Source organism: Lissotriton vulgaris, chromosome 12, assembly GCF_964263255.1.
Source record: "Lissotriton vulgaris chromosome 12, aLisVul1.2, whole genome shotgun sequence".
In the NCBI taxonomy this organism is placed as follows: domain Eukaryota; kingdom Metazoa; phylum Chordata; class Amphibia; order Caudata; family Salamandridae; genus Lissotriton; species Lissotriton vulgaris.
In genome coordinates, this window is record NC_141700.1 from 722,769,535 (window position 1) to 722,795,144 (window position 25,610).

General features: G+C 46.5%; 3 non-coding genes across 3 annotated transcripts; 2 read left to right on the plus strand and 1 right to left on the minus strand.

Moving 5' to 3' along the window:
* The first annotated feature begins 17,502 nt into the window (after positions 1 to 17,502).
* TRNAS-GCU (transfer RNA serine (anticodon GCU)) lies at positions 17,503 to 17,584 on the plus strand. Its single transcript has one exon. It is a non-coding gene; the product is annotated as a tRNA-Ser (tRNA).
* Positions 17,585 to 21,854: 4,270 nt separating this feature from the next.
* On the plus strand, positions 21,855 to 21,949 carry TRNAI-UAU (transfer RNA isoleucine (anticodon UAU)). Its single transcript has 2 exons — positions 21,855 to 21,892; positions 21,914 to 21,949. It is a non-coding gene; the product is annotated as a tRNA-Ile (tRNA).
* A 198-nt stretch (positions 21,950 to 22,147) lies between these two features.
* TRNAI-UAU (transfer RNA isoleucine (anticodon UAU)) lies at positions 22,148 to 22,242 on the minus strand. Its single transcript has 2 exons — positions 22,205 to 22,242; positions 22,148 to 22,183 (listed from the first exon to the last, which is right to left on the minus strand). It is a non-coding gene; the product is annotated as a tRNA-Ile (tRNA).
* Between the last annotated feature and the right edge of the window lie 3,368 nt (positions 22,243 to 25,610).

The following is a 25,610-nucleotide window of genomic DNA, read 5'->3' on the forward strand; positions in this document are numbered from 1 at the left end:
CACCAATTCTCCATGCATTATTTGCATCCTGTGGGATGTAAGAAAGCCTCCTTCCTTCCAGAGTAACCCAAAATCATTAGCCACTCCAAAAGCATAGCGACTACCTGTATAAATGTTCACAGACAAATCAGTACTAAATTCACACGCTCGTGTCAAAGCTATTAGCTCAGCTGCCTGAGCTGACTTCTGTGGTATACAAGCTGTCTCCACTACCATCTGAAGTGTTGTAATTGCATATGCAGCTGAGGTCGTGCCATCTGGTAACTTCAAACAAGATAAATACCCTCAACTGGGTGAGAGGCGCACTCAATCTTAACGCTATATTTTCACTCTACCTATGTTTAAACAAGGGTGCTACACTATAGTCATGTGTTGGCTTCACATTGATACTAGTATTCAAACCATGAACAGGATGAACCTGCTCTAGTGTGCACTGTGCCTATTGAACTCAATGTTCACAATTTTTCAAACATTAATTATTTGCAAACATGAACATAATACCACGATATTGATATACTGCAAATCAGTGTTTACTCATTTTTTTTCATTTTTTTTCCCATTACATAGATTCCTTATTTATTCATGTACATGTTCATATATCATTTATATGTTATTTCATCACATATGATAACAGTCCAACTTATTGAAAAATACCACTTCTTATTTCAGTACATGAACATTTTCAAATTTCTACAATGATTCCATAATTGCTACTGAACCATATTTAATCTCTGGCCCAATGCATTTCGGAACGCTGGTTCCTTCCTCAGGGTCAGTATTCTGCAAATAAAAATTTACAATTACTCCACATATATACAGTCACAGCTCCATGCAATAGACTAGTTTACTTCTATGGGGTCTCCCAAAGCAATCAGTTTTGTTTAGAATATGTCATACAGTACAATGATGTCCATTACTGGCTGGACTTTACGAATGCACACGAGAGGCACTGACAGCATATGAAGCTAAGTAAATGTTCTAACAGTGTTTTATGAATTTTAGTTTCTAGTATATATAGCAGATGTGAGTACTATTGGTGGCTCTATCAAAAATCTGAATGAAATCATAGAAATTTCAGATGTACAGCACAATATAGGTAATGCCTTGAGATAGTAATGGACATCATTAACTAATGACTTCCTCCGTTTTGCGATAACGTCTTCGCGTTCTCTTCTCGCGTAACTTCAAGCCTCTTCGGTTACGTCTAAAATCATGGATTCACTTTAAAATGCATATTCGGATGAAAACTCCTCGTATGACATCCGTTTGAAAAGGTAAGTGTAAAGCACACGCTTTACTTTAAAATGAGCACAGTAGAGCATATATATTCCTTGAACTTGAGTGTTACGAAGAAGAGTAACTTTTCAAGAAATTAATAGAAATGTCGAAAATGCTTCAAACGCCACAAAATCCTGTAGCCAAATGTAACGAGGAAATTATAGGTTCCAAAAAGATTATAGAACGAATCCAGGAGTGAAAAGAAATTAAGTTTATTCCATGTAAAACGGCATCTCCACGGGAGCATCACTGCCTCTGAGAGTAACCAACCAGGGGCGTAGGAGACACTAAAATTCTGGGGGGGACAGGGACAACCTTGTGGATTTTCCATTGACCCTATACAAATCACCGCCCGTTAAACAAATACAGTCGCATAGTTTTGAAGTGAAATATTGAGAAAAGCAGGCATGTAGTCACAGTTACAAAAACAAAAACGGGGGTTGGAGGGTCTAAGGGAATTTAGAGACCAGCCCAGGTAAATTTCCCCTACTATACAATATCTAAATACAAGAAACCTGGGGGTCTATCATCAAGACAAAGGTGTGTCTCAAGCCATATAGAGTGTTAAATCAACAGAATATCTGTGCGGTAGCTAAATGGTCTAGTTTTATAGAGTATAGTAAACCAACGCATGAAACCACCAGCAACTCTAGGTGAGATCCAATATCCAGAGATGGATTACCATCAAAATCTTGTTAGTGATCTAGTTTTCTCATGTGGTCATCCACAGGGCTAGGCTGGTGTGTCTCTAGATCAATTGAGACTACAACCAGGGCCGCCTGTCAGGACTGGGGTCACTCCCGCAGTCGCTAGCCGACCATGCGTGGGATCACCAATTGGAAAAAGGTGCAGTGCAAAGAGTGAAAGTGTGAAGAGAAAGTGAAATTAAAAAGGAATAGAGGACTCACAGTAAAGAAGTTTTAATGACTGAAGAGCCTCTTTCAATTTAAAAACCAGAACAGCGCAAAAACAGCAGTATAAACAAATGATTGCTTAAGCCCTGTGGATGACCACATGAGAAAACTAGATCACCAACAAGATTTTGATGGTAATCCATCTCTGGATATTGGATCTCACCTAGAGTTGCTGGTGGTTTCATGTAGTCACAGTTTGCATGTATGCTTTATTGTTATTTACATTCACATAGTAATCAGACCTAATGTTAAAAAAACATGTATATGAATCTTGCATCTTCATGCACCAAGCAAAAAAGGTTGCTGACTTTGGATGAGGGCGTCATGTTTGTAAGTGCATTATGGTTTGAAAAGTACCTGCTGCTGCATTCCTGGTCTCCAGCAATTTTCAGGCAACAATTAAAATGTGAACATAACTTTGGTGATTTATGATCTTTATTGAGAGAGATCAGAGTTCTGACTACTGGAAGTTTTGTCACATGGTAACGTAACCATGTGTTAATATGCCTGCTGCAAAGAACATGTACCACACAGATCAAAAAATGCATATAATGTAAATAGGTCAGTGAGTTACTGCTTTTGTCTGAGAGATTCTTTTGCTATTTGCAGTTTATAAGTTAAAATCCTAACATTGAACAGTGAGCTATTAACCGTCATCAAAGAGCTGCATGAAAACTGCAAGGTATAGGTTAGAACGTTATGATTTTTACCCAGTCTTTCATTATCCGAAGGTTGGAAAATGGGTTCATTAGGATTGAAATCAATTCTGATTATTAAAGAGAACCCCCAACCATGGTGTTATGTTTTAAATTCTGGGTTTGTGCTTCTCTAGTGTTGCAAAGCGATCTGTGCCCTGGGCAATCCCCAACTTTTTGCTGACTGGTACTGGAGGTACCTGACTCTGACTGACCCTGGCCTCTGACTAACCAGACCCAGGGCCAGTGCTATGTTGAAAGAGATACTTACAAATACAGTAAAAACACCTACATACACGAGGGTGCACTACGGGTTAGAGTACCCCTATGATTGACATGACCTCTCCTACAAAGGCCCTAGTACATAATAGGGCATGCAGATTTAAACTACCTTTAAGTCCCTAGTATATATTAGGGCATAGTGGTTTAGAGGCCAGCAGCCCTTCCTGCTCTTGCATGTGTGCACTGCTGTAGCCTGAGGTCAGTTTAAAAGCAGGCCCGTGTTTGGGGACTGCTTTTAAAATGCAAATTGTGCCCTGACTTTTGGGTTTGGGGCACTTACAAATTGATAAACTACAATGTTGGGGCATATTAGATATCCCCAGGGGTTCCCCTAGGTGTCCCAGGGGTTAGAGGTAAGGTATCTACAAGGAGGACCCTTCTAAAAATGAGCGTTATATGCCCTGGGTTTAGTGAAATTGCACATTTCACTGCCTACATTGTAGTAAAGTGCTTCCCAAAATCGGCTTTTGTGCTAGGACCACTGTGAAGTGAGGATCTGCAATATTTTGATATAATCAGAACCCCTAAAATCTCTCCTATGTATTCTAGGGGTGGGGGTTCTGTAGGTATAAGGAGGATCCTCATATAGACCCTGGTATTGGATCAATTGGCCAGTTAATTTTTCCATTGCAGATCCCCAGCCCATAGGTTAACGTTGCAAGAGGTTATTAATTAATAACTGGAGAAAGGAAAGCCATACAACTAGGATTAAAAGACTCAGAAGAATGTTAATGATAAATGCAACAATGTGGTGTTGTTGAATTTATTCTAAAATTTACAGACAATAAGTTATAGGACTTTCTTGTCTGCAAGCCACAATTCAGCCCTCTAGTTCCCTGCCTTGATTTGTCAGAGGTAAGTGGATTGGACTGGCTGTTTTAAGAGGTGATAAATGACCCCTGGAGTTAGGAGGCATATCTGGGAGTAGAGGTTGCTGGTCATGGGAATGCCAGAGCCAGGGGGAGGGGTAGTACATAATGCTCTTCAAGGGATAGACGAGACAAGCTGGGGTAATCACTTTCATTTACCTCTCTCTCCCCACAGTCAGATGAGGGGATTAAGGAGGAATTCCCAGGTATAAGGGGAGTGGACCTAGGTAGATGAAGCCATCCTGTAGGCTGGTTTAGTTATTAGTTCTGCTCCCTCTGCTGGAAAATCAGCCATGATGAATTTTGTAGAAATTGTGCTCTCTTTCGGAAAATAATGCCACACTTTAGAGGATGTGGTCATACCCTGGAACATTCCCCTGTACCTCATTGGACAGCAGTGTCCTCCTTCTTGACCCAGAGAACTTGGAATACGTATCTGAAAGGGACAAAGCCTCTCAGATGATGTTGCTTCAAACTTGGGAGAAGAAGGGTCCCTGCTGAGGAGTTTGATTTGCACCAACCAAGCCCTGGACTCTGAAGATTGTGCCTGTTGCACAATCTGGAATTACGGTCCTATGGACTACCTTGCTTCAAAAAGACTAAAGAGTGGACTCCTTGCAAGCTGAAGGTTAACAGAGCACACCTAGACCACCAAGAACCCCCAGCCTGGAGAACTACCAGTTAATTTGAAAGGGGTTTGTCCAAGTGGATTGTGGTAACTGAAGTCCATTTCAAGGACCATCTTGGAGATTCCGGACCCTTGGAGTAAGTTTTGGACACTTTAAGACCCTTTGAAAAACTTCAGGAAGAAGTTCAAGAGGTTTGGAGAAGTTTGGAGCAACTTTGGTAAAAAGCTCCATAAGTGGACCGACTCACTTTGGCCAGCCAAGCCGATAACCATCAACCATGAGTTGGCCTGCCGCCCAGGTTCCTCTGGCTGAAAAGCTCCAGGCGGGCGTAGGCGGAATCCCAAGCTGGTGAACCCTCACCGAATCCGGCCTATCGAAAAGCATTGAGGGACCATGCAAGAAAAAGCTCTGCAAACATTTCTAATTCCAAAGATAGAAAAGGTGACCGGGGCCAACCATGAGAGCCAAGCCACCCACCGCCAACTGTGTGCCAGCCTGCATCCCTAACTCGTACGGCTGGAAAGCTTCGGAGGTTGGACTTCCATAAGTTTGACCGGGACTTCATTGCAAGGCAAGCCGGCGAACCCTCAGCGAATCAGGGCTGGCTGAGAGCTTCGACGGACCCCGTGAAGAAAAGCTCCAGAAAAGTTTCTAAGTCAGAAGGTAAAAACTTTGACCGAGACCTACCGCAAGGAGTAGTCCCGCAGGGCTTCATCATGGTTGGTCTGAAACTTTGACTTTGAGCAGGTCCAGCGTGACCAGATGTACCAAAAGGGGATATACGTTTCTATGTGCTACATCATGCTAAATTTTTTAAAAGTCATATTCCCGGTTCCCTACATTGGATTTTTTTCATTTTAAAGAAAAAAATATTTTGTATTTTTATAAATTGGTGTTGGATTTTTATTGTGTGTTGTGTCTTAATTACTTACTGAATTGGTGTTTAAATGCTTTACATACCTGCTCACAGCCAAGTAACCAAGGGTTGAGCATGAGAATACTTTTCGAAGACTGGTACGGAGCTATATATTGAGGTAGTGTCCTTATTGCCAGGGACAGATATACATTTGCCCCTACTATTAACTAGGGGTGGGCGGCCAGCTACGCTCCGTGCACGGAGTGTGCGTAGTGCCGCCTACTCCGCATTTTGCGGAGCGGGCGGAGCCAGGCGGCACTACGCACGCTCCGCAGACGGAGCGTAGCTGGCCGCCACCCGCCTCCCTCCCGCCCTCCCTAAATACTTTCAATTAAAGGAATCAAATAATTTAAAACGCACTTACCTTGCCCGCTGTTGCCCGCCGCGTCCCCGGGGCTCGCTATCTTCCGTCTTCCGTCTTCTTTACTAATGCGCATGCGCGGGCGGCCGCGCATTCGCATTAGTAAAGAAGACGGAAGACGGAAGATAGCGAGCCCTGGGGACGCGGCGGGCAGCGGCGGGCAAAGTAAGTGCGTTTTAAATTATTTGACTCCTTTAATTTAAAGTATTTAGGGAGGGCGGGAGGGAGGCGGGTGGCGGGGCTGGCGGCCAGTGGTGTTTGCGGAGTGGGGCTACGCGGAGTGCGGAGGTGGGCGTAGTTTCTCGCCCACTTCGCGTAGCTCCGCGAAGCCCCACTCCGCCAACTCCGCCCAGGGTTACTATTAACCCACTTTCCAACATCCAGACCAAGCACTCTTAAACAACACTGTCTACAAGTATGGATGACATGTGACTACTACACTCTGTAGTTTTATTTACCATTACCTATACACAGATTTACACATCTATGATTGACTGCCTCTGTGTAGTGTGAATGATGTAAAGTGTTGACATCCTGCACTGGTATGAGTGGCGCTATATAACTAATTAAATGCATCTGAGAGAGTGGTTATGGAGACTTGGGCAGCACTATTAAAGGGTGGTGGTAGTGAGGGAATCTGTGGCGGAGCTGGGTTGTTGAATACCAAGGCTGTTTATCTGATTTCATTGCCTGCCTCCTTTATCCACCAACATACTCTCCCTCCACATTATCTCAATCTTCCAGGTACTTTCTCATCTTTGCTTTATTCTTTTTCTCTGTTTTCCATATTTCCCTTCCTCCTTCTGCCAACAACTCTTGATGCCTTTCTCTTGTTCGGTTTTAGTCTGATGGTTTAAATAATGTACCGGTCTCTAACAAAGAATACAGTTACGCCTCACCTGCAGACACCAACTTAAATTAAGCATCATTAGCTTGCAGCCCACAAAGGTAATGCCAGAGTGGCTATTCTGGCCCTTTCTGCATTGTATATCCTTCCTGAAGAGCAGATACACACTTGTCTCTCCTTTCTGCAAAACACAAGGATCCCAGCCTTCTCCCTTTCCTATGGAAGGGAGAAGTGTGCGTGGCGATTGGTCTCTCCGACTGCCAGCAACCGCCGATATTGTAATATGGCGGGCAGTAATGCAGTCATCAATGGCGGTGGGACTGTCAACGACGCGGTGATGTGGCAGTCCCACCACCATTATAATCACCCCCTAAGTTTAATGTGCATGCAAATCCAACATTACCAACCCCTGGTAAGTTGTACTACTAGAGCTGAAAAAGTCCAATGGAGGTACCAATGGACGAGGTGGACTGGCCTCAAGGGTCTTGTGACCTCAGTGACAGAGTCACTGTCGCTCTAGTGTGTGCTTCTTCGTATGCCTGCTCACAAGACTGGAGGTGAACTGCATGGATTGTGGTGGACAGGCCTTCAAGGTTAACCCACACTTGCCACCATTAGGGTCCACCTGCTGGTGCTCAGACACCAGGGCTTCTAAGGTCTATTGGGCCTTCTAAAGTGTAGCATTCGAATGAGCTCTGTCAGGATGGACTGGTCATGAAGGCTGAAAATGGTGCACCAGGTCCAAATTTGGCAGCTCTGGCCAGAGTGCTACATCCTGTCCCCCTCTGAACGCCATACTGCCCCACTGGGAGAAACTGGCACTGCCTTCAGCTACAACCCAATTGTGCTGAGATTCAATTCAAATTGTGCATTGGACAAAATTAAAATGCTTTCTGAAAAAAACGTAACAACACCCTGTAAAAAGCAAACACCGAATGCAAGGATGAGCAAAGCAGGTGAAATGTAAGCAGCATGTAACAACGTGGTTACCTTAACGGTTTTAAACTCATTATTCAGAAATTAGTAAGTGATTTTGCCTGAAAAGTTCAGGATATGACTACAGGACCAGGAAGGGACCCGTTCCAATGTCCATTGCTTATATCCTTTCAAAATGTAAGCACTTTGGTTTAAAAAAGACCAAATCCTTCAACACAGAGCTGCTGTACACATTTTATAGGCTAAAATAATTATAACAGTTGAAAACGCTCATATTAAACGTTTTCCAGTCCACCCCTTAACCAGGTATTGCAGTCCCTTTATGAATGGTGCACTTCCCCACTCTGGGAAAACAATGTTGTTCAAAGAAAGAAGATAAAAGGAAAGTAGCACTTCACTGGAAAACTCTGTAAAGCAGCGCTAAGGTGCATGGGTGTAAATAATAATCTGGCCTGTCTGCTGATCACTCTGTATTGCTTTATTTGGTTATTAATTATTTTTCTTATTTTGATACTTTTTTCTCTCCGCCCAAGGTTGTACTTTGGGATAGAACCCTATCGGAAAAGGAGGTCATTTCCAGACAAAGTGTTCTGCTCGTTTTTGGATCCATTTCACGGGGGAACAAATAAAGAAAAGGAGAGGCAAGAGAGTGTATGTAACAGCTGTCTTTTGAAATCAGCACTTAAGGATTAGCGAGAAAGATACAGAAAGAGAGGGAGAAATAAAGAGAGAGAGAGGGGGGGGGGCAGAGGGAAGCTACCAGAGGCAGAGCAGGAGAAGCGGACACTATCCTTGCCTTCTCTGGGCATGAAAGAAAAGAGACAGAGTTGTTTTCTTTCTCTGCCCATCCCAGACTGGCCAAGCCTTACATAGCTGCCAAGGTTTCAGATTGATATGTGTGACATTTTCATAATTTCAGTGTAATTATGAGTGACATTTCAACAACTACGAGTGACACATTCTCATGAGCAAAATCAAGACGAGGGAAACATATAAATACCTGCAATTACACCCATTTGGGCAACGAGAAACTCTAATAAAATCTTAAAACTGTAGAAAGGTACTGTAGTAATGGAGCCACCCGGCCCGCACACGTACGCACACACGCACGCATACGCCTCAGGGGCGGGGTAGCCCCTGAGTATAAATAAACGGCCGGAAGACCGCTCATGGTCTTTGGCCCTAACTGTCAGTCAGTGTTGCGTGATTTGTTTTGTCATAGTTAGGCCCCACTTCGCGGCCTAGGCATTCCCTTGCCCCCGTGTCTCCGGACACTACACTGGCGACGAGGCGGACTTAGTTACCCACGCCTCGCCACGCAGCTGTGCCGGTCATCCCTGCTCGGACGAGCCCCGCGGTGGTGCTGCCGCGTGTGACGTGTGCACCAGGCCGTGGTGCGTCAGGTGAGCTCGCGCCTCTTCGAGGCCTCAACCGACGCCCGCCACCCTGCCCGCTCTTTGGCGGCGTACCGGCACTCACGCTCACGTTCGCCTTCCTGCTGCCTCCGTGTGCGCTCCTCCGCCTGCCGCCGGCGCATCGGGGGGTGATCCTCGGCCCTCGCGCCTGTACCTCAGCGGCCGCGCTTGGAGCCGTGGGCTCGCGCATGCGCACACTGCACCAAGTCGCGTAAGCCCTGTCAGCTCGCGTTTCAGGCTGCCGACTGGCGCGAAGGGCCCTGCGTATCCTCACGCATTGGACGGACGCTGCAATTTGCTGGGAAGGAGTTTTTCGGCCCTTGACCAGACGGCAACTCGGCTCACTTCAGGTCACGTCGACTGCCTCATCCACCAACACTGCACCCCAGGCTATCCGGAGCTCTTCAAGCATAGTTCTGCACGCCTCACCCGGACTGAAAGCCTAGTTACCCGGCGCTGCCTCTTCTGCCACGTGGGACCTACACCCCACTGTGCCTGCCCTGTCTCGCCCTCTCACGTCGTGTTTTCCTACGTGTTCCTACTGCTACGACCATGAGCGATCAGCAAGCCGATGGTGGTGCTGCTGCCGCGACCCCTGCACAGAACCAACCACCTGCTCCTACTGGTCCCCCAGCCACGGTGCCGCCCCTCGCTGTTCCTGGTCCAGCTCCTGGTGCCGCCGCAACCGCTGCCGCAGCCCCCCCCGGGCATGGCCTCGCAGCGCCGCTTCCTCCGTTCAGCGAACTGGCGGATCCACCGACAGCTGCGGCAAGATGGCGTCTGTGGATTGGAAGGTTGGAGCACTATTTCATCGGCGTCCGTGAGACCGATGGCAAAGTCAAGCGCTCTTTGCTCATGTGTTATGGCGGTGATGAGCTATATGAACTCTTTGAGACATTGCCAGATCGGGGTGGAGAACAAGACTACGACGCCGCAGTACGGGCGTTGAACCTCTACTTCGACCCCAGGGTGAACCCTGACTACGAATGGTTTAAGCTGCGCCAAGCCAGACAGGGAGAGACGGAACCCATTGATTCTTTCTATGCCCGGTTACGGAAACTGGCTATTGCCTGCGAACTTCCGGACCAGCGCCTGGAGATTCGCGCACAACTAATCCAAGGGTGCCGGTCGGTACAACTCAGACGCCTCATCCTTAGGCAACCACGTATCTCCCTCGATGAGATCCTCGTCCTTACGCGCTCGCATGAGCTATCCAACGCCAGGGCTGACGAAATGCAAGCTGCTCTTGACCGACCCGGTGCACCCACAAAGACCCCTCATGTCAAGGAGGAACAAATAGACGTCATTAGGCGCCGGCCACAAACACAAAGGGGAGCCTCACAAGCCACTTCCCGGAACCCCTGTGGGAACTGCGGCATGGAGCACCCCGCAAGTGGAAGGTGTTTCGCGAGAGGAAAAGTATGCTCCAACTGCGGAAAAGTGAATCATTTTGCGAAAGTGTGTCGCAGCAGCGGGAACCGCCGTTTTAGCTCGAGCGGAAGAGGCCCTACACAGGCGGTGCGGCAACTTTCCTTAGAGGATCCAGGCCCGTGCAGCGATGCCTCCAGATCAGCATTCCGCGTTGATGACGATGATGATAACGTTTTCTTCGTCTCCTTCGTGGGGAGAGAAGGTTCTAGAAGACGCCCACCCCCGATGTGTGAGATCTCCATTGCTGGCTCTCCCGTGCAAGCACTCATTGATACTGGGGCATCAGTAAATGTGATGGACAGCACGCAATATGAGCTACTGTCTCCACGCCCACCACTGTCTCCTTCAAACGCCAAAATATACACTTACGACAGCGACGACCCGCTTCCCCTGAGGGGAGTAATCGAAGTGACAGCTGTTTGCAATGATCAACAGGTCAAGACCAAGTTCCATGTTACCGGAGGCAGGCGCGGCACGCTCCTGAGCTGCCACACGGCGGAAGATTTGCAACTAGTATTCTTCGCGCGACAAGTGCATGAACTGCACGCGGAAGCCATCTTGCGAGATTTCCCGACCCTTTTCAAAGGACTCGGCTGCTTAAAAGGGAAAAAGTTCAAACTACACGTTGACCCAACGGTCCGACCCACTGCCCTCAGACACAGACGAGTGCCGTTTCACCTACGGAAGCAAGTGGAGGAGGAACTGCGCAAACTCGAAGAGTTGGGGGTAATCGAAAAGGTGTCGGGCCCGACGCCCTGGGTATCGCCGCTCGTGATCGCTCCTAAGCCGAAGCAGCCAGGCGCCATACGCCTGTGTGTGGACATGCGTCTTCCGAACAAAGCAGTAAAAAGGGAGAGGCATCTAACACCAACTATGGACGACATCGTGGCAGATCTCAACGGCGCTCGCTGGTTTTCCAAGCTGGACCTCAACGCCGGATATCACCAGCTTGAGCTTCACCCGGACAGTCGCAACATCACGACATTCTCCACCCATGTCGGACTCCGGAGGTACAAGCGGCTGAGCTTTGGGGTATCATCGGCGGCTGAAGTTTTCCAAAACGCCATCAGGGAGACTCTCTCAGGATTGACAGGAGTCATAAACCTAAGCGATGACATCCTTGTCTTCTCCAAAACCTTGGAAGAGCACCACGTCCACCTCCGAGCCACGTTGCAACGCCTCGCCGATCACGGCCTTACTCTCCATAGGGAAAAGTGTTCCTTCTACAAGGAGTCAGTGGACTTCTTCGGGTATATCTTCTCCAGGGAGGGACTTCAGGTCGATCCGAAGAAAGCGGACGCCATCCGGGCAGCCCCTAAACCGACGTCAGCCACCGAGGTCAGAAGTTTCCTGGGGATGGCCACGTACTGTGGCCGTTTCATCCCTGGATTGGCATCCCTCTCCGAGCCATTACGCACCCTCACCAAATCGGGCCAACCATGGGCGTGGACTGCCAGGGAAGACGAAGCCTTCGCGGCGATCAAAGCTGCGCTAATCGACGACAAAGTCATGGCATACTTCAGACCACACCGGCGCACGGAAGTCATTGTGGACGCGAGTCCTGTTGGGCTGGGGGCCGTCCTCATGCAGGAGACAGAAGCCCATGAATGGGTGCCGACAGCCTACGCTAGCAGAGCACTGACCGCGACGGAGATGCGGTACGCCCAAATTGAACGTGAAGCACTGGCCATAAAATGGGCGTGCCAGCATTTTCACCTCTACCTGTTTGGACATGAGTTCAAAGTGGTGTCTGACCACAAACCTCTCGTGCCTCTGTTTGCAGGAACCGCTAGGCTCGCCCCACCCAGGATTGAGAGATGGGCTGTGCAACTCCAAACATACCGTTTCGAAGTCATCTATCGGCCTGGAGCCGACAATCCTGCGGACTTCCTATCAAGGCACCCCGGCACCTCCGATGCGGTCCAAACTACAAGCGATGTGGACGATGTCGAGGAATACGTCCGAATGATCTCTCAAGACGCCTGCCCAGTAGCCCTGACGCTGGAAGACATCGGGAAGGCCACGGATGAAGACGAGTGCCTCCTCAAAGTGAAAGCAACATTGGCAAATAGGAACTGGAAAAACTTTCTGGATGGAGTCAGCGCCCTCACGCCCCAGGAACAGCTGTCAAGACAACAACTGTGGAGGGCTCAGAGCGAGCTGAGTGTCGGACCCCATGGTGTGATCCTCCGAGGGACAGCGATCGTGGTACCTGTAAGGCTACAGGGGGAAGTCGTGCGCCTCGCACACCAAGGTCACCAGGGGGTGTCAAAGACCAAAGGACGCCTGCGCAACAAGGTGTGGTTCGCCGGCATGGACGCAGCGGTAGAGAAAGAGGTTGGCAACTGCCATTCGTGCACCATCACAGGCCGGGAACCTGCTCCCCACCCTGTGGTCACCGAAGACCCCTGTAAAGAGCCATGGTCGAAAGTAAGTGTAGACTTTGGATCATTCCCGGATGGACGGCACACCCTCGTCTTAATTGACTCCCACTCCCGTTTTCCTATCGTGGAAATCGTACCCTCCACAGCGTTCCACCATGTCAAGAAGGCCCTGGAGAGAGTATTTGCCATGGTAGGCCTGCCAGAAGAAGTGAGGTCGGACAATGGCCCTCCTTTTCAGGGGAAAGACTTCCAAGCATACCTAGCCGCCCGGGGCATCCACCACAGAAAAATCACTCCACAATGGCCCCAGGCAAACGGGGAAGTCGAGAGATTTATGCGGACCTTAAACCGCGTGCTGCAAATTGGCGTGGAAAGGAAGGAGGACGCCGAAGAGTGCCTGTCACAGTTCCTCAGCGCATATCGGCAGACACCCCACTCGACCACCCGCTGCGCTCCGGCGCACCTAGTATTCAAGAAGGTACCCAGAGACTGCGTGCCAGCTACACCTGCCTGGTGCCCTCCAGAGATAAACCACGAAGCCACCCAAGAACGACGGAGGCGCACAAACGACAAAGCCAGTCAGGCCAGGAAAGCCCAAGCCAGGTCATTAGTAGTTGGTGACAAAGTGGTCCTCAAGAACAGACACCGACATTCAAAATACGACCCAGCCTTTGAACCGGAAGTGTGGGAGATCGTGAATGTGCACGGCACCATGGTGTCCGCATCCAGGGGCACACGAGCTGTGACTCGGAACGTGTCATGGTTTAAGCGTGTCTCTCGTGAAGGTGGACACGCCGGCTCTGCATCTGAGGAGGCGGAGGACGGAGACCAGGAGCCAGCACGCGTGGAGTCACCCACGGCCCCACGAGAAGAGGAAAGACCGATTTCACCGAGACTCGAGCCGGCCCACAACATCAGCCCCGAAGACTCCTCGAACAATGATCAACATCGTCCTGAGCAACCAGCGGAGATGGGGGGTCTGGAAAGTCGTCAAAACCAAAGATATCACCTGCGACCTAATCCGACCCCCAACCAACGGTTGAAGGACTATGCATGGAATATGAACTGATCAAAGACATCTCATGGCCGGGACTATTGATCTGTGAGTTTGGAGGGATGTAGTAATGGAGCCACCCGGCCCGCACACGTACGCACACACGCACGCATACGCCTCAGGGGCGGGGTAGCCCCTGAGTATAAATAAACGGCCGGAAGACCGCTCGTGGTCTTTGGCCCTAACTGTCAGTCAGTGTTGCGTGATTTGTTTTGTCATAGTTAGGCCCCACTTCGCGGCCTAGGCATTCCCTTGCCCCCCGTGTCTCCGGACACTACAGGTACCAGGAGAGGAAGGGCCCTAGTATGGTGCCCTTGTAACCTGATTGTACTGTTAAAAACAAATGTGTACCATGATATTAATCAAGTCTTTCAGAGGCAGTTCTTTATTAAAGTTCTGTGCACATATGCAGACACAGGCAGTTAAATACAAGATATATTACATACTGGATACAACAGATTGTGATTTGCATTATAAAATAGACACTATACTTTTAAAGTCCATATGTTTTGGGGAGAGTGTTGGGGACTGATGGTAGCCACACATGCCTAAAAATCTCCCCAGACGCCTAAAATGTCCCCAGATGCTTCTCTGCAACTTTGAGAAATTACTAAACAGCTCACTGGCCTTTGTTTCCATAAGCGGCACGAAATCACACTTTCTTCCGTGATTTTAGAGAGAAACTCATAGGTAAAGTCGACATTTTAAAATATATTTTTTCAATTCCCTTTTTCTTTACCCAGAGGAATAGTCTCTGTCTCCTACAATGTACAGATAGGGTGTCCGCAGCAAGAAAACTCAGAGGGTTGAGCACTTGCTGGAGTGATGTGTTTATGCCATGAACTGGCCTTCTGGGCTACTTCCCACAGTTTGGCCTGCTAACGTAGACAGGTGTTGGTGGCTGCACTTCAGTAACGTGGCTTCAGCAGCAGAGTTATACTCTGGGGGTACGTGGCTTGTGCGTCATCAGTCACACAACAGGAAAATCAAAACAAACAACACAGGCATTTAAAATCGAAACTGAGTTAAGGCACAAAAAAAGCAATGCTTGTTCATTCTACTAGAGCATCTTACTGATCCGCAGCTTATCAAACAACGGGGTAAAAGGTAGCTGAGTTATAACCCAAAAATCAATAATTACTGCACACACGGGTCACACGCTGGATGACTGTTTTATAGCTACGAGTGGGAGGGACATAGGTTACATTTTCTGAAAATATAAATACACCAGCGGGGGCGGGGCTGAGGAGGCATGTCTCTTTTTGTGACCCTTTTACTCCACACATGGACCACCTGGTGGCGTAGGTTTGGTAAATACTGTGTGTTTATGATAGCACACGGGTCACCCACAGGAGGAGCAGGGGTATTGTCTGGTTTCTGACCTGGTGATCGCACACGTGGGTTAGAGTGAGTCCGTAAGTGCCTTGCGTGCTGCATGTTTTACTATTACTGAATAGTATGCAAAATAATTACATTTTTTACGTCTCACATAATTTAGTCAACTCTGCCACATCATTTGAGCCTCCATTACCTTAGGGTCCCTGGCACTAGATGCAGCATGTGCATGGTAACCTTGATTTTCTGTTTCAAATGAGTCGATCAGAGGTACACTGCGTGCAATATTAATGTACTGAGCAAAAGCATCTGTGCTCTACCTTTTATCTTTAAAAGTGCGAACACTCACATTTGTTTGTCATGATTGCTTGTGGGGCGTCGCGCTAGCTCCCCTCATTGGATGACTGGGAGAGGAGCCGTAGTGCGGATGGCTGGAGGAACCACCAGCTAATCAACGAAACTAGATTAAAACTCAAATTAGGGCTCCGCAAAGTAAAGCCTATTTTTAAACACGAAGGTCACTTTTAAATGAGTGTTTTATGAGGCGCATTTGTAAACATCCGCCGATTATGGGAATAAAACACTAACACATGAGGAGGGACATGAGATACAGGTTGACTGAATGCATGTAACTGAAGATCTTCAGTAGTAACAGCCTTACTGCAGAATACCAAAGGGCAGAGGGCGGGTTTTCTCTTTGACTGCAGGGAGGTGAGGTCACGGGTCAAGTACAGGGCCATTAGGTAGCGCTTTCGCGCGCTAATGGCCCTGCGAACAACAGAAGGGAGAGAGGAAATTCTTTTGTCCCCTCGTCCCACCACCCTTGTCCCCCGTGTCCCCCCACTCAAAAATCTAGGGGGGATATGTCCCCCGCGTCCCCCGCACTTCCTACGCCCATGTGACCAACAGCTTACTGTCTAAAACCACCACTGTAACTCCACACGATAGATCATCCTCGTGAGATGCATCTTCAAACATAAACTTATGTTTGAAGATACACGCACTCTCGAGGATGCAACAGTGGAGCGTGCATAACATAAGAGCGAGCATAACATAGAACTCATTAACAAAGGATAAAATAAGCAGAACGTGAATGTCATAGAACACATTACATAACAGTGGCATCATGTACAAATAGAAAAGGAAGAACAACTATACAACCGCCCGAGGAGTGCGTGCGGGGATACGTTGTCTTAGGGGGCCCGATTGGCTCTCTACCGCTACCTCCAATCATTCAGACTACCGCCTCTTTCCAGACTTTCAAAACAGATCTTAAAACTCTTCTCTTCCAAAGACACTTTTAGGAATAATTCAACACAGGTCATAACCCTCATGGCTGCATGGCATTCATGTGAGCTCGATTTTGTAAATATATATTCTGTACCTGTATTACTCTAATTATGCCACCTGTATTACTCTAATTATGCCACCTTTCTTTTTTATAATTGTATATGTAACTTGTTAATATGTAAATTCCATCACTAGTTCCTTATGTATCTTACTTAGTTCTATTGTAAAGCGCTATGACACCGTTGGGTAAAGTTTGCGCTATATAAAATTGCATTAAATAAATAAAAATGCCCTGAAACTTTCTAGTTACTCAGAGATTTCTGTGCTTTAAGCCTGTAAGCCGTGTGTTAAAATGCCGTCAATTTCCTGTTCTAAAAGCCCGCCCACGCGCGCCCTCCGCACCTGTTAGCATTCGTCCCCATGTCATCGCGTATCGACGCCGCAACTGTTACTGTTGTTGTTTTTGGGGCCGCGCGCCGCCCCCGTGGTCGTAGAATGCTGAAGCCAACGAGTCAATGGAGTACAGGGGCCACTGTTCTGCTGCCATTAATCAAATCGTCACAGCTACATCTCAATTTTAGAGAGCGAATCGGTGACGCACTATCTATGAAAACGGAGCCCCGCGATACTTGAGGCAGTGCGGGTGAAATTAGAGCTGTTTAAAAATAAGTAGTAGACAGAGCTGTGCCGCGTCGGTGTGGCAACAGGTGAGAAGAGAGGATTGTTAAACCGGGCTGTGCTGTTTCACATGGCATGACATCTTAGTCGAAAATCAATGTTTTTATATTTGTAAAGTATGTGTATGAGCGTGCTGTCTACTCCACCGGATGCGATTGCAATCTGTATACAACGCCTGCTCACAGCAAGACGAGGTGGCCGAGTGGTTAAGGCGATGGACTGCTAATCCATTGTGCTCTGCACGCGTGGGTTCGAATCCCACCCTCGTCGGATATTTATTTAGTTCTTTTTTTTATTTTTATTTTTTATTTAACAATGAATAAGAAATGTATTTTCCCCAAGCACGAGTCAGAAAATGGACCCGTCCCATGTTATTGTAAGAGAAAAACACAAATACCTATTTTATGCTCAGGGACCAGCCACTTCCCAGCAATCCACAGCACTGATTGTACATAGATTGAGGTCGTTTCTTTTAACAACTAAAGTGAAGGATACAGTTAATTTTCCAGATGTTCCCAGAAAAGTCTAAAAAACAAAGCATTAAGAAAGCAATAAGTACATATTCTATTTTGAGTTGCAACTAAGATTTTTTTTAAAATCCTGTTGCAGTAAAAAAAAGGAAAACAAATGCTTTCTGTAAACAATGCACTTATGAGCTTCTGTAAACAATGCACTTACGAGCTTATTAATCAAATCTGTCATTAAAATAGTCCCTCGTGCTATGTAATGCACCAGATGAGGCAGATTGCTACACCGAAACAGCCAACGTTAGGATCTAAAGCCTGTCTGTGAATATTTTAATCAATTGGTAACAATTCATCTCACGGTCAGCTACATCATCATGCAGGCCTAAATCGGGTATGTACTTTAAGTAGCGAGATGGAAGAGCAGAAAGATAGATAGATATATAGATAGACAGACAGATAGATAGATAGATAGATAGATAGATAGATAGATAGATAGATAGACAGACAGACAGACAGACAGACAGACAGACAGACAGACAGACAGACAGACAGACAGACAGACAGACAGACAGATAGATAGATAGATAGATAGATAGATAGATAGATAGACAAATATCTGCACACAGTTCCCAAATAGAACATACACAGAGATTAGATGGGCATTTACACAATGTTACAAGAACTGCATAAAAACGCTAAAATTGAGGGGACAGAGAGTGGCCTAAGTGCATGAACATGTTGATAATTTACACTCACTGCAGATGGTGAGCACAGATACTGGAAGTGAAGCAAGCAGGTGGCAGCTGGCATTGGCAAGGTGCACGTAATGGTTAATAGGACTGCCACAATATTTATGTGGTTTCTATTCAATGTTTGACTGTCGCCATTCTGAAGAAGGGACAAAGAAGGTGAAATTGGCCTCCTATAGTCAGCAGTCTGGGTCTTTCCAACATGTAAGCTTCGCAAGTTGAATAGTGAAAGCAGCTCACATGTTGATGTGCAGGTGGGGGAGCAACACAGTCTCGAAAAAGGGAGAAGTGCACAGGCCCAGGAATATTTATTGACTCATTAGCTGGAACAGGAAATAGTGCAAAAGTTCAGGAAAGTAGCCTCTCTTGACTTAAAAAACAGAGCAATTTCTAAGGAAGCCCTGGACCTCAAACGTTTTTTACTTTAAATTAACTAGATCATAAGGTCACAGAAGGGAGCATGGAGCTTTCTCTCATTTCTCCGACTTTGGACTTTTTGCCATCTTTAAACTACAAGATCTCCTAATTTCAGATTCATAATGCTTCCCCAAGGGCACCAGTCTGGTATATATTATTGGGCCTAATTTAATTTACAAATATATTGCCCCATTGGGTGTAGATTTTCTCTTATTAACTCCAATGGGGTGAAATGTTGTTAGAAGTAAGGGTGGGAGGCAAACTCCGCTCCACCTGCGGAGTTTGCAAAGTTTTGCTACTCCGCACTCCATTTAGAGTGTGAAGTTCAGCAAAACTCTTTCAACCGCCAGCGGAGCGGAGTTTGATGGCACGCTTAGTGCCACTCACCTCTAATTTGGTGCTTGGAGGCTACTACTTACCTATGTCACCTGAGATTCAGCTGCGACCGCCACCCAAATAGACCCCACTATGCAGATTCAGCAGAGATAAGGGGCTCACCCTGTTGCGAGTGGGAGGGGATATTGTTGAGTGAGGCAGGGTAGCAATTAAGTCCCAGGCCAGACTCCTACATTAGCACTACTGCCAATCCTATCTAAATTTAATGGGTGAAGTACCCTTCGCGACGCTCATCCCGAATCTGATCCCGAGCTCAGAATCATTTCTTACTTCTCCAAATCTCCGTTCAGCTTCAGGAACTAGAGGCATGGACTTGGAAAGCGGACTCAGCAAAGGGTCATCAAAGTGTAGTCAGAATCCTGGAAATAGAGAGTGGACAGGTGCAGCTTTCACAGCACCAAAAAACCTTAAATATATTTCCTGCAATGCTGCCTACTTGGCTGGGCAGTGGATGTGGAGTAGGCGGCGAACTGTATGACACTACATTCTACGCCACTCTAGTCCATCCCGCGCCACTCCACTCTAAGCCATTGCACTCTATGCCACTGCACTCTACGCTGCTCCACTCCAATTTACACCACTCTACTCTGTGTCACTCTACGCTGAAGCACTTTACACCACTTTACTCAAAACCAATGCATTCTAAGCCATTGCACTCTATGCCAATCTACTCTGCCCCACTGTACTTTACTCCACTTCACTCTAGGTCACTCTATTCCACTTGAAATTACTCCATTCTATGTCGCTCTACTCCCTTAAAATCTACTCCACTCAATGACACTATACTCCACTCAACGACACTCCACTTAGCAACACTCTACTCCACTTTACGCAACTCCCTCTACACCACTCCACACCACTTTACGCCACTCTTTTCTATGACACATTACTCCACTCCATTCTACACCACTCAAGTACTCCATTCCACGCCACTCCACTCCAAGCCGCTCTATGACGCTCCGCCACACAATACCAGTCCACTCTATACCTCTCTACACCACTCTGTCATTCCACTCTACTACATTACCATACTCAGTTCAGTTCAAAAGTGCTTTCTTCGGTGTATATATAAATATAACCATATAGCAACCAATACAGAATAAAAATTATATGTGCATCATGAATTTACATCAAGCCCTAATTTATCAAGTACCAAAAAAAACAGCATTGTATGCTCCTTATTAGTTCTGGTTGACGCATAACAAGGGATTTACTTTTCGTGGTAGCAACATGTGTCGTAGGAGATACATGTCTTAACAGTTTGGTATGAGACCACGATCATAATATGCAATAACGAATTAATCAGATGTGCAAAATTGGCAAACACAATATAAAATATTCATTATCAGGCGCATGTGCAAAATTGCAATAACAAAATGTATATTTTTAAAAACATTTTATATACATATGCTGGCTAATATCGATAAAATGCATATACATGTGCAAGCTAATATTAATAAGATACATATAAGTTAAAACCATGCATTGAATTCATACTATAATTGATTTCCGTGCAGATGTGCATTGTAAGATGTATGCAGCCACATGGAAACATATGTCTGGGCTCCCTAAATTATACATCAGCTGCATAGCTTTCTTGGTGCTACGTATATCATATTTTAAAAATATTACCATACTCAATGCCACTTCACTCTATGGCAATCTACTCTGCTCTACACAACTCTACTCTTTAACACTCTATACACCACTCCACTCTGTTCTACACCACCCCACAACACCCTATGCCCCTGTACTCTAGGATATTCTCCTCCACTTTGACATTCCACTCCACTCTACACCACTCAAGCCCACAATGCTCTACTCCACACCCTACTCCACTCTACACCCTTCCATTCTACTCCCTCCACAACACTCCATAAGGCTATACTACTCCAGGACACCACTACACTTCACGTTACTCTACACCACTCCATGACTCTCTACGCCACTCCATAACACCCAACACTACTCCACATCATTCTATTTTACAATACGTTACTACACAGCACACTCCTTTATGCCTCTAACTTATAGCCATGCTGAACAGCTGCCAAGCTGGTGTACAACATGGGCAAAACATATTGGCAAAGCCTATAGCTCTTGCATGGGTGACACCTACTGGCACAGCCAATGCTTTTTTAATACGTTCTAGCCATGCTGCATTGCATCTGCTCAGCTGTACAGCATGCCTACAAAACACAGGTAAAGCAAATAGCTTTACTAGGCAAGATCTATTGGCTATGCCAATGATTGTTTCATTTACATTGAAGAATGAAGAAAGATCAAATGCCGTTTAGAACTGATGCTGATATATTTGTTTATGTACGTTGGGCTTTAGCCTACACATCTGTTAATTTGCCCGTCCTGCATGGCTCACTTGAAGTTCCAGGTTCATGTATACTGTGCCTGATTGCTGATATTGACAGTTTTGGAAACATTACTCATTATATATTCTGTACACTGCTCACCACATTGGGCTCAATATAAATATGGAGAGCCCTGTATACATCAGCTCCAGTGGCGCAATCGGTTAGCGCGCGGTACTTATATGGCAGTACTTGCAGTGAGCAATGCCGAGGTTGTGAGTTCGAGCCTCACCTGGAGCAGGTAGGATTTTTTCTTGGCGAACGAATTCTCTATTGATTATAACAAGAGGGATCAAGAGTAGCAGTAACTCGTTTGAAAATACCACTGGTTTTTATGCCATCACATAAATGAACAATGGCACATGTTATTCAGACCCTTACTTGTACCCTCATTTGATTATCAATAAAGAAAAACAGTTTGCAAAGAAAAAAATTGACTGCTCCAGGTGAGGCTCGAACTCACAACCTCGGCATTGCTCATTGCAAGTACTGCTGTATAAGTACCGCGCGCTAACCGATTGCGCCACTGGAGCTTGTGTCCTCAATTGTTCCTCTTTGTGGACTCATTGTAGAGAGCAGTGCATGGGTTATTTCCCATTATCTATTTTTTCAAGACAATTTATTTGTGGAAATATTACGCTAGTGTGCCTTCATTTTTTGAAGAAGACCATTTATGAAAAATAATAATCGATTTACCTGCTCATTCGTCCAATATCGAGAATTGTTGCCGAACTAAGGGGCATATTATCAAGACAGGCGATAAAATTATCGCCGTTTTAGCGGCAGAAGACTGTCGCTAAAACGGCGATAATGTTATCGCCTGTCTTGATAATATGCCCCTTATTGTTTTGCAGAGCACCCGGTGGCTACAAGTCTCGATATTGGATGAATGAGCAGGTAAATCGACTGTTATAATTTTTAATAAATGGTCTTCTTCAAGAAATGAAAGCCCACTAGCGCAATATTGTCACAAATACATTGTTTTGAAAAGATAGATCATAAGAAATATTTTTCAAAAAATGTGAAATTAAAAGTATTCTGGCAGCGGTGGGATTCGAACCCACGCCTCCGAGGCGTGGGTTCGAATCCCACCGCTGCCAGAATACTTTTGGCGTGGCACTGGAGCCTTAATCCAGCGCCTTAGACCGCTCGGCCACGCTACCATGTGTTTTCACATATCAGAAACACATAGAAATTATAACCGTGCCCTGCGTCATGCTGGACACTTTCATGAATTTTGGCTGTTAACATGTCTACATCCCAGAGTATTTGGCAAAGTGCAAGAAAGCACTAGCCATTCGGCAATGGTTCCATTTTCCTAGTGGGCTGTCAGCTTTCTTGACTGCCGAGACGCAGCCCTGAAACGTTTAGCCAGTGTTTTAAAACTTGTTCTGTAACATATACCACAACGTCCTTTCGTTGCCTAAAATTTTACCTGAGACAGCATCATCCCCCATATCCACTATACTGGAGAGTCGGTTCTGTTCGCTACACTCCCTCAAACGATGTATTGTGATAAATTGTACTTGAATATTATTGAATTCGAAATGGGCGGAGTCAGACAATACATGGAAAGTAGCAAGCAAGAACCGAGCCAGACTTCCTGCTGGCTGTAAGAGCTCAAGTACAAGTCGAGCCCGAAAAATTATATGAAAAATTAAAAGCAGTATCCACAATATGCAGGGCTCGAGTCGGGGTACCACGTGGGTGGACGGCGTCCCCCCATTTATTTTACCTGGTGGACGCCATCCCCCCTACCAAACTGCTGGACTTCACTCTTTGGCCTCTCTGGGACAAGATCGGAGCTCACAGCACTCTGCACACGCGCTGGCTTCTCAGATGCAATCGCATCTAAGGAGGGAACGAGGGGAGGCAATGAGCCTGATGGTGCAAGACACCTTTCGTGACGTCACTTCCTGTCGTGACTTCACTTCCGGTGACAGCGTCCCCCCACTTCTTTTCTTAGGACTTGTGCCCTGACAATGTGACATAAAATAGAGAGCAGGCAGGAGATAGATGGAGGAGAACAGGGTCCTCTTACCCAGAGCTGGACTGAGAACCCATAGAAGCCCTGGCAATATTGTCAGACCTGCCTCTGCTTAAGCACTGCCTGGCCTGGGAAGGCTGGAAGCTCTTGCTTGCTACTTCTGTTACTGGTTGGGCGATATTTCAGTGCCGCTGCAAAACCGGCCCCAGTAACAAAATCAGCCTTGCCTCCGCAAAACCGGCCCATCACCCTTCCAGCCTCCAGAGGAAACGCCGATGCCCGCTACGGCCAGTCCGGCCCTAGCTATGCCAGGCAGTGCCGGGCTAAACTGGAGGACCGGGGCCCAGCTCAGCAGCAGCAGCGGTCTGATAGCCTGTGACGTCAGAGCGTCAGAAGAGTTCTGTGTCTGTTAACCCCTCTATCTGCACTCTCTCAGGTTGGGACAGCTTGAAAATTGTCAGTGATGGGCTTCAACAGGATAATTAGATTCTCCCTAAAGGAACTCGCAGACAAAATAAATACAGGTATTTGCTGAGTATTTGGCTCAGCAGGAAACTTAAAGAGAGTGTAACATGTCAGTGCCTCCCTTGGTTACCCCCATAATCTCCAGCACAGTCACAGCTGCTGGAGTTATGCACTTTGACACCCCTTCCAATTGTGCACCTGAACAGAGAGGAAGGAAGATACTAGAGATTGAAAGGAGAACATGAACTTGGATAAAGGTGCATCATAAACTCTATAGCACTGTCCATACATCCTTGTCTAGAGGTAGCACTGCAGCATCCCACACCAGCAATGTTCTGCCCACCTATGACCAGAAGTAATGAAGATTACTGGTAAGTAACTGAGTCATTACCATCTTCGTCCGTCTTCCTTGCCACATTCCTGAGTAGCTGGATGTATACCAAAGCAAGAAGAAACAAAGGAAATTGATGACTAGAGGCAGAAAATTATGCAATGCCAAGTATTTTTATTGACCAAATAAAAGAAAAGGAAAAATATTGTTCATACGCATCATTCCACTGCCAAAAGAACCGCAGAGCCAAAGGAGGGTGAAAACGATTTCCCCATTATTAACTTTATAGAGAGAAATAAAGGTAAGGAGGGAAGACCATGTTGCAGCCGCACGGATGTCTTTCAAAGAAGCTTCTTTAAAAGCCCAAGAGGAAGAAGATCCTCTGAATGAACACTCCTAAATAACACTATGAAGAGAGAGGCCTGCGTTCTGGTAAGCCAAAGAACTAGGCGTCTTGACCCATCTACTCATAGTGGAAACCTTTGGGAGCTGATCTATATTACCAATACCAAAGGACACAAACAGAAAGTCTACTACTTTCTGAAAAGCTAATATACTTTCTAAATAGACTGACAGAGCTCTGACAAGGTCCAAAGTATGCCAGAGAGCTTCCTGCTCCACAAACAGAGAAGGTTAAAAGGAACCAAGATTCAGGTCTTGAGAGACATTAAAAGAAGGAGAACGTTTAGGTAGGAAAGTCGGATCTATACTTAGGACCACCTTATCTTGGAAATGCTTGAGGAATGGTTCATGAAAATGGAGAACACCTGTCTCCACAATCTACGACTAGAGTAAATTGTCACAAGGAAAAAGACCATCAAAGTGAGAAACTTTAGGGAGACTAAAGAGGTTCAAAGGGAGCACCTTGTAGAAAGGAGAAAACCAGTGTGAGATCCCAAGGCGGCATTGGAGTGTGAACCACTGGTCTTTTTAAATGAAAGCTACTTAACATCCTGGAGGTGTGGTTGGCCACTGCCACAGTCCCGGGAGAGTCTTCACCTCTCTAACACCACTGGCCCTGAGATCCTAGCCTCATGGTCGGAACCCCACAGGGAACCCTCTCTCTGCTAGCAGTGGAACTTGTGAATCTACTGCCTTGGATAAGGGCAAGCATGCAG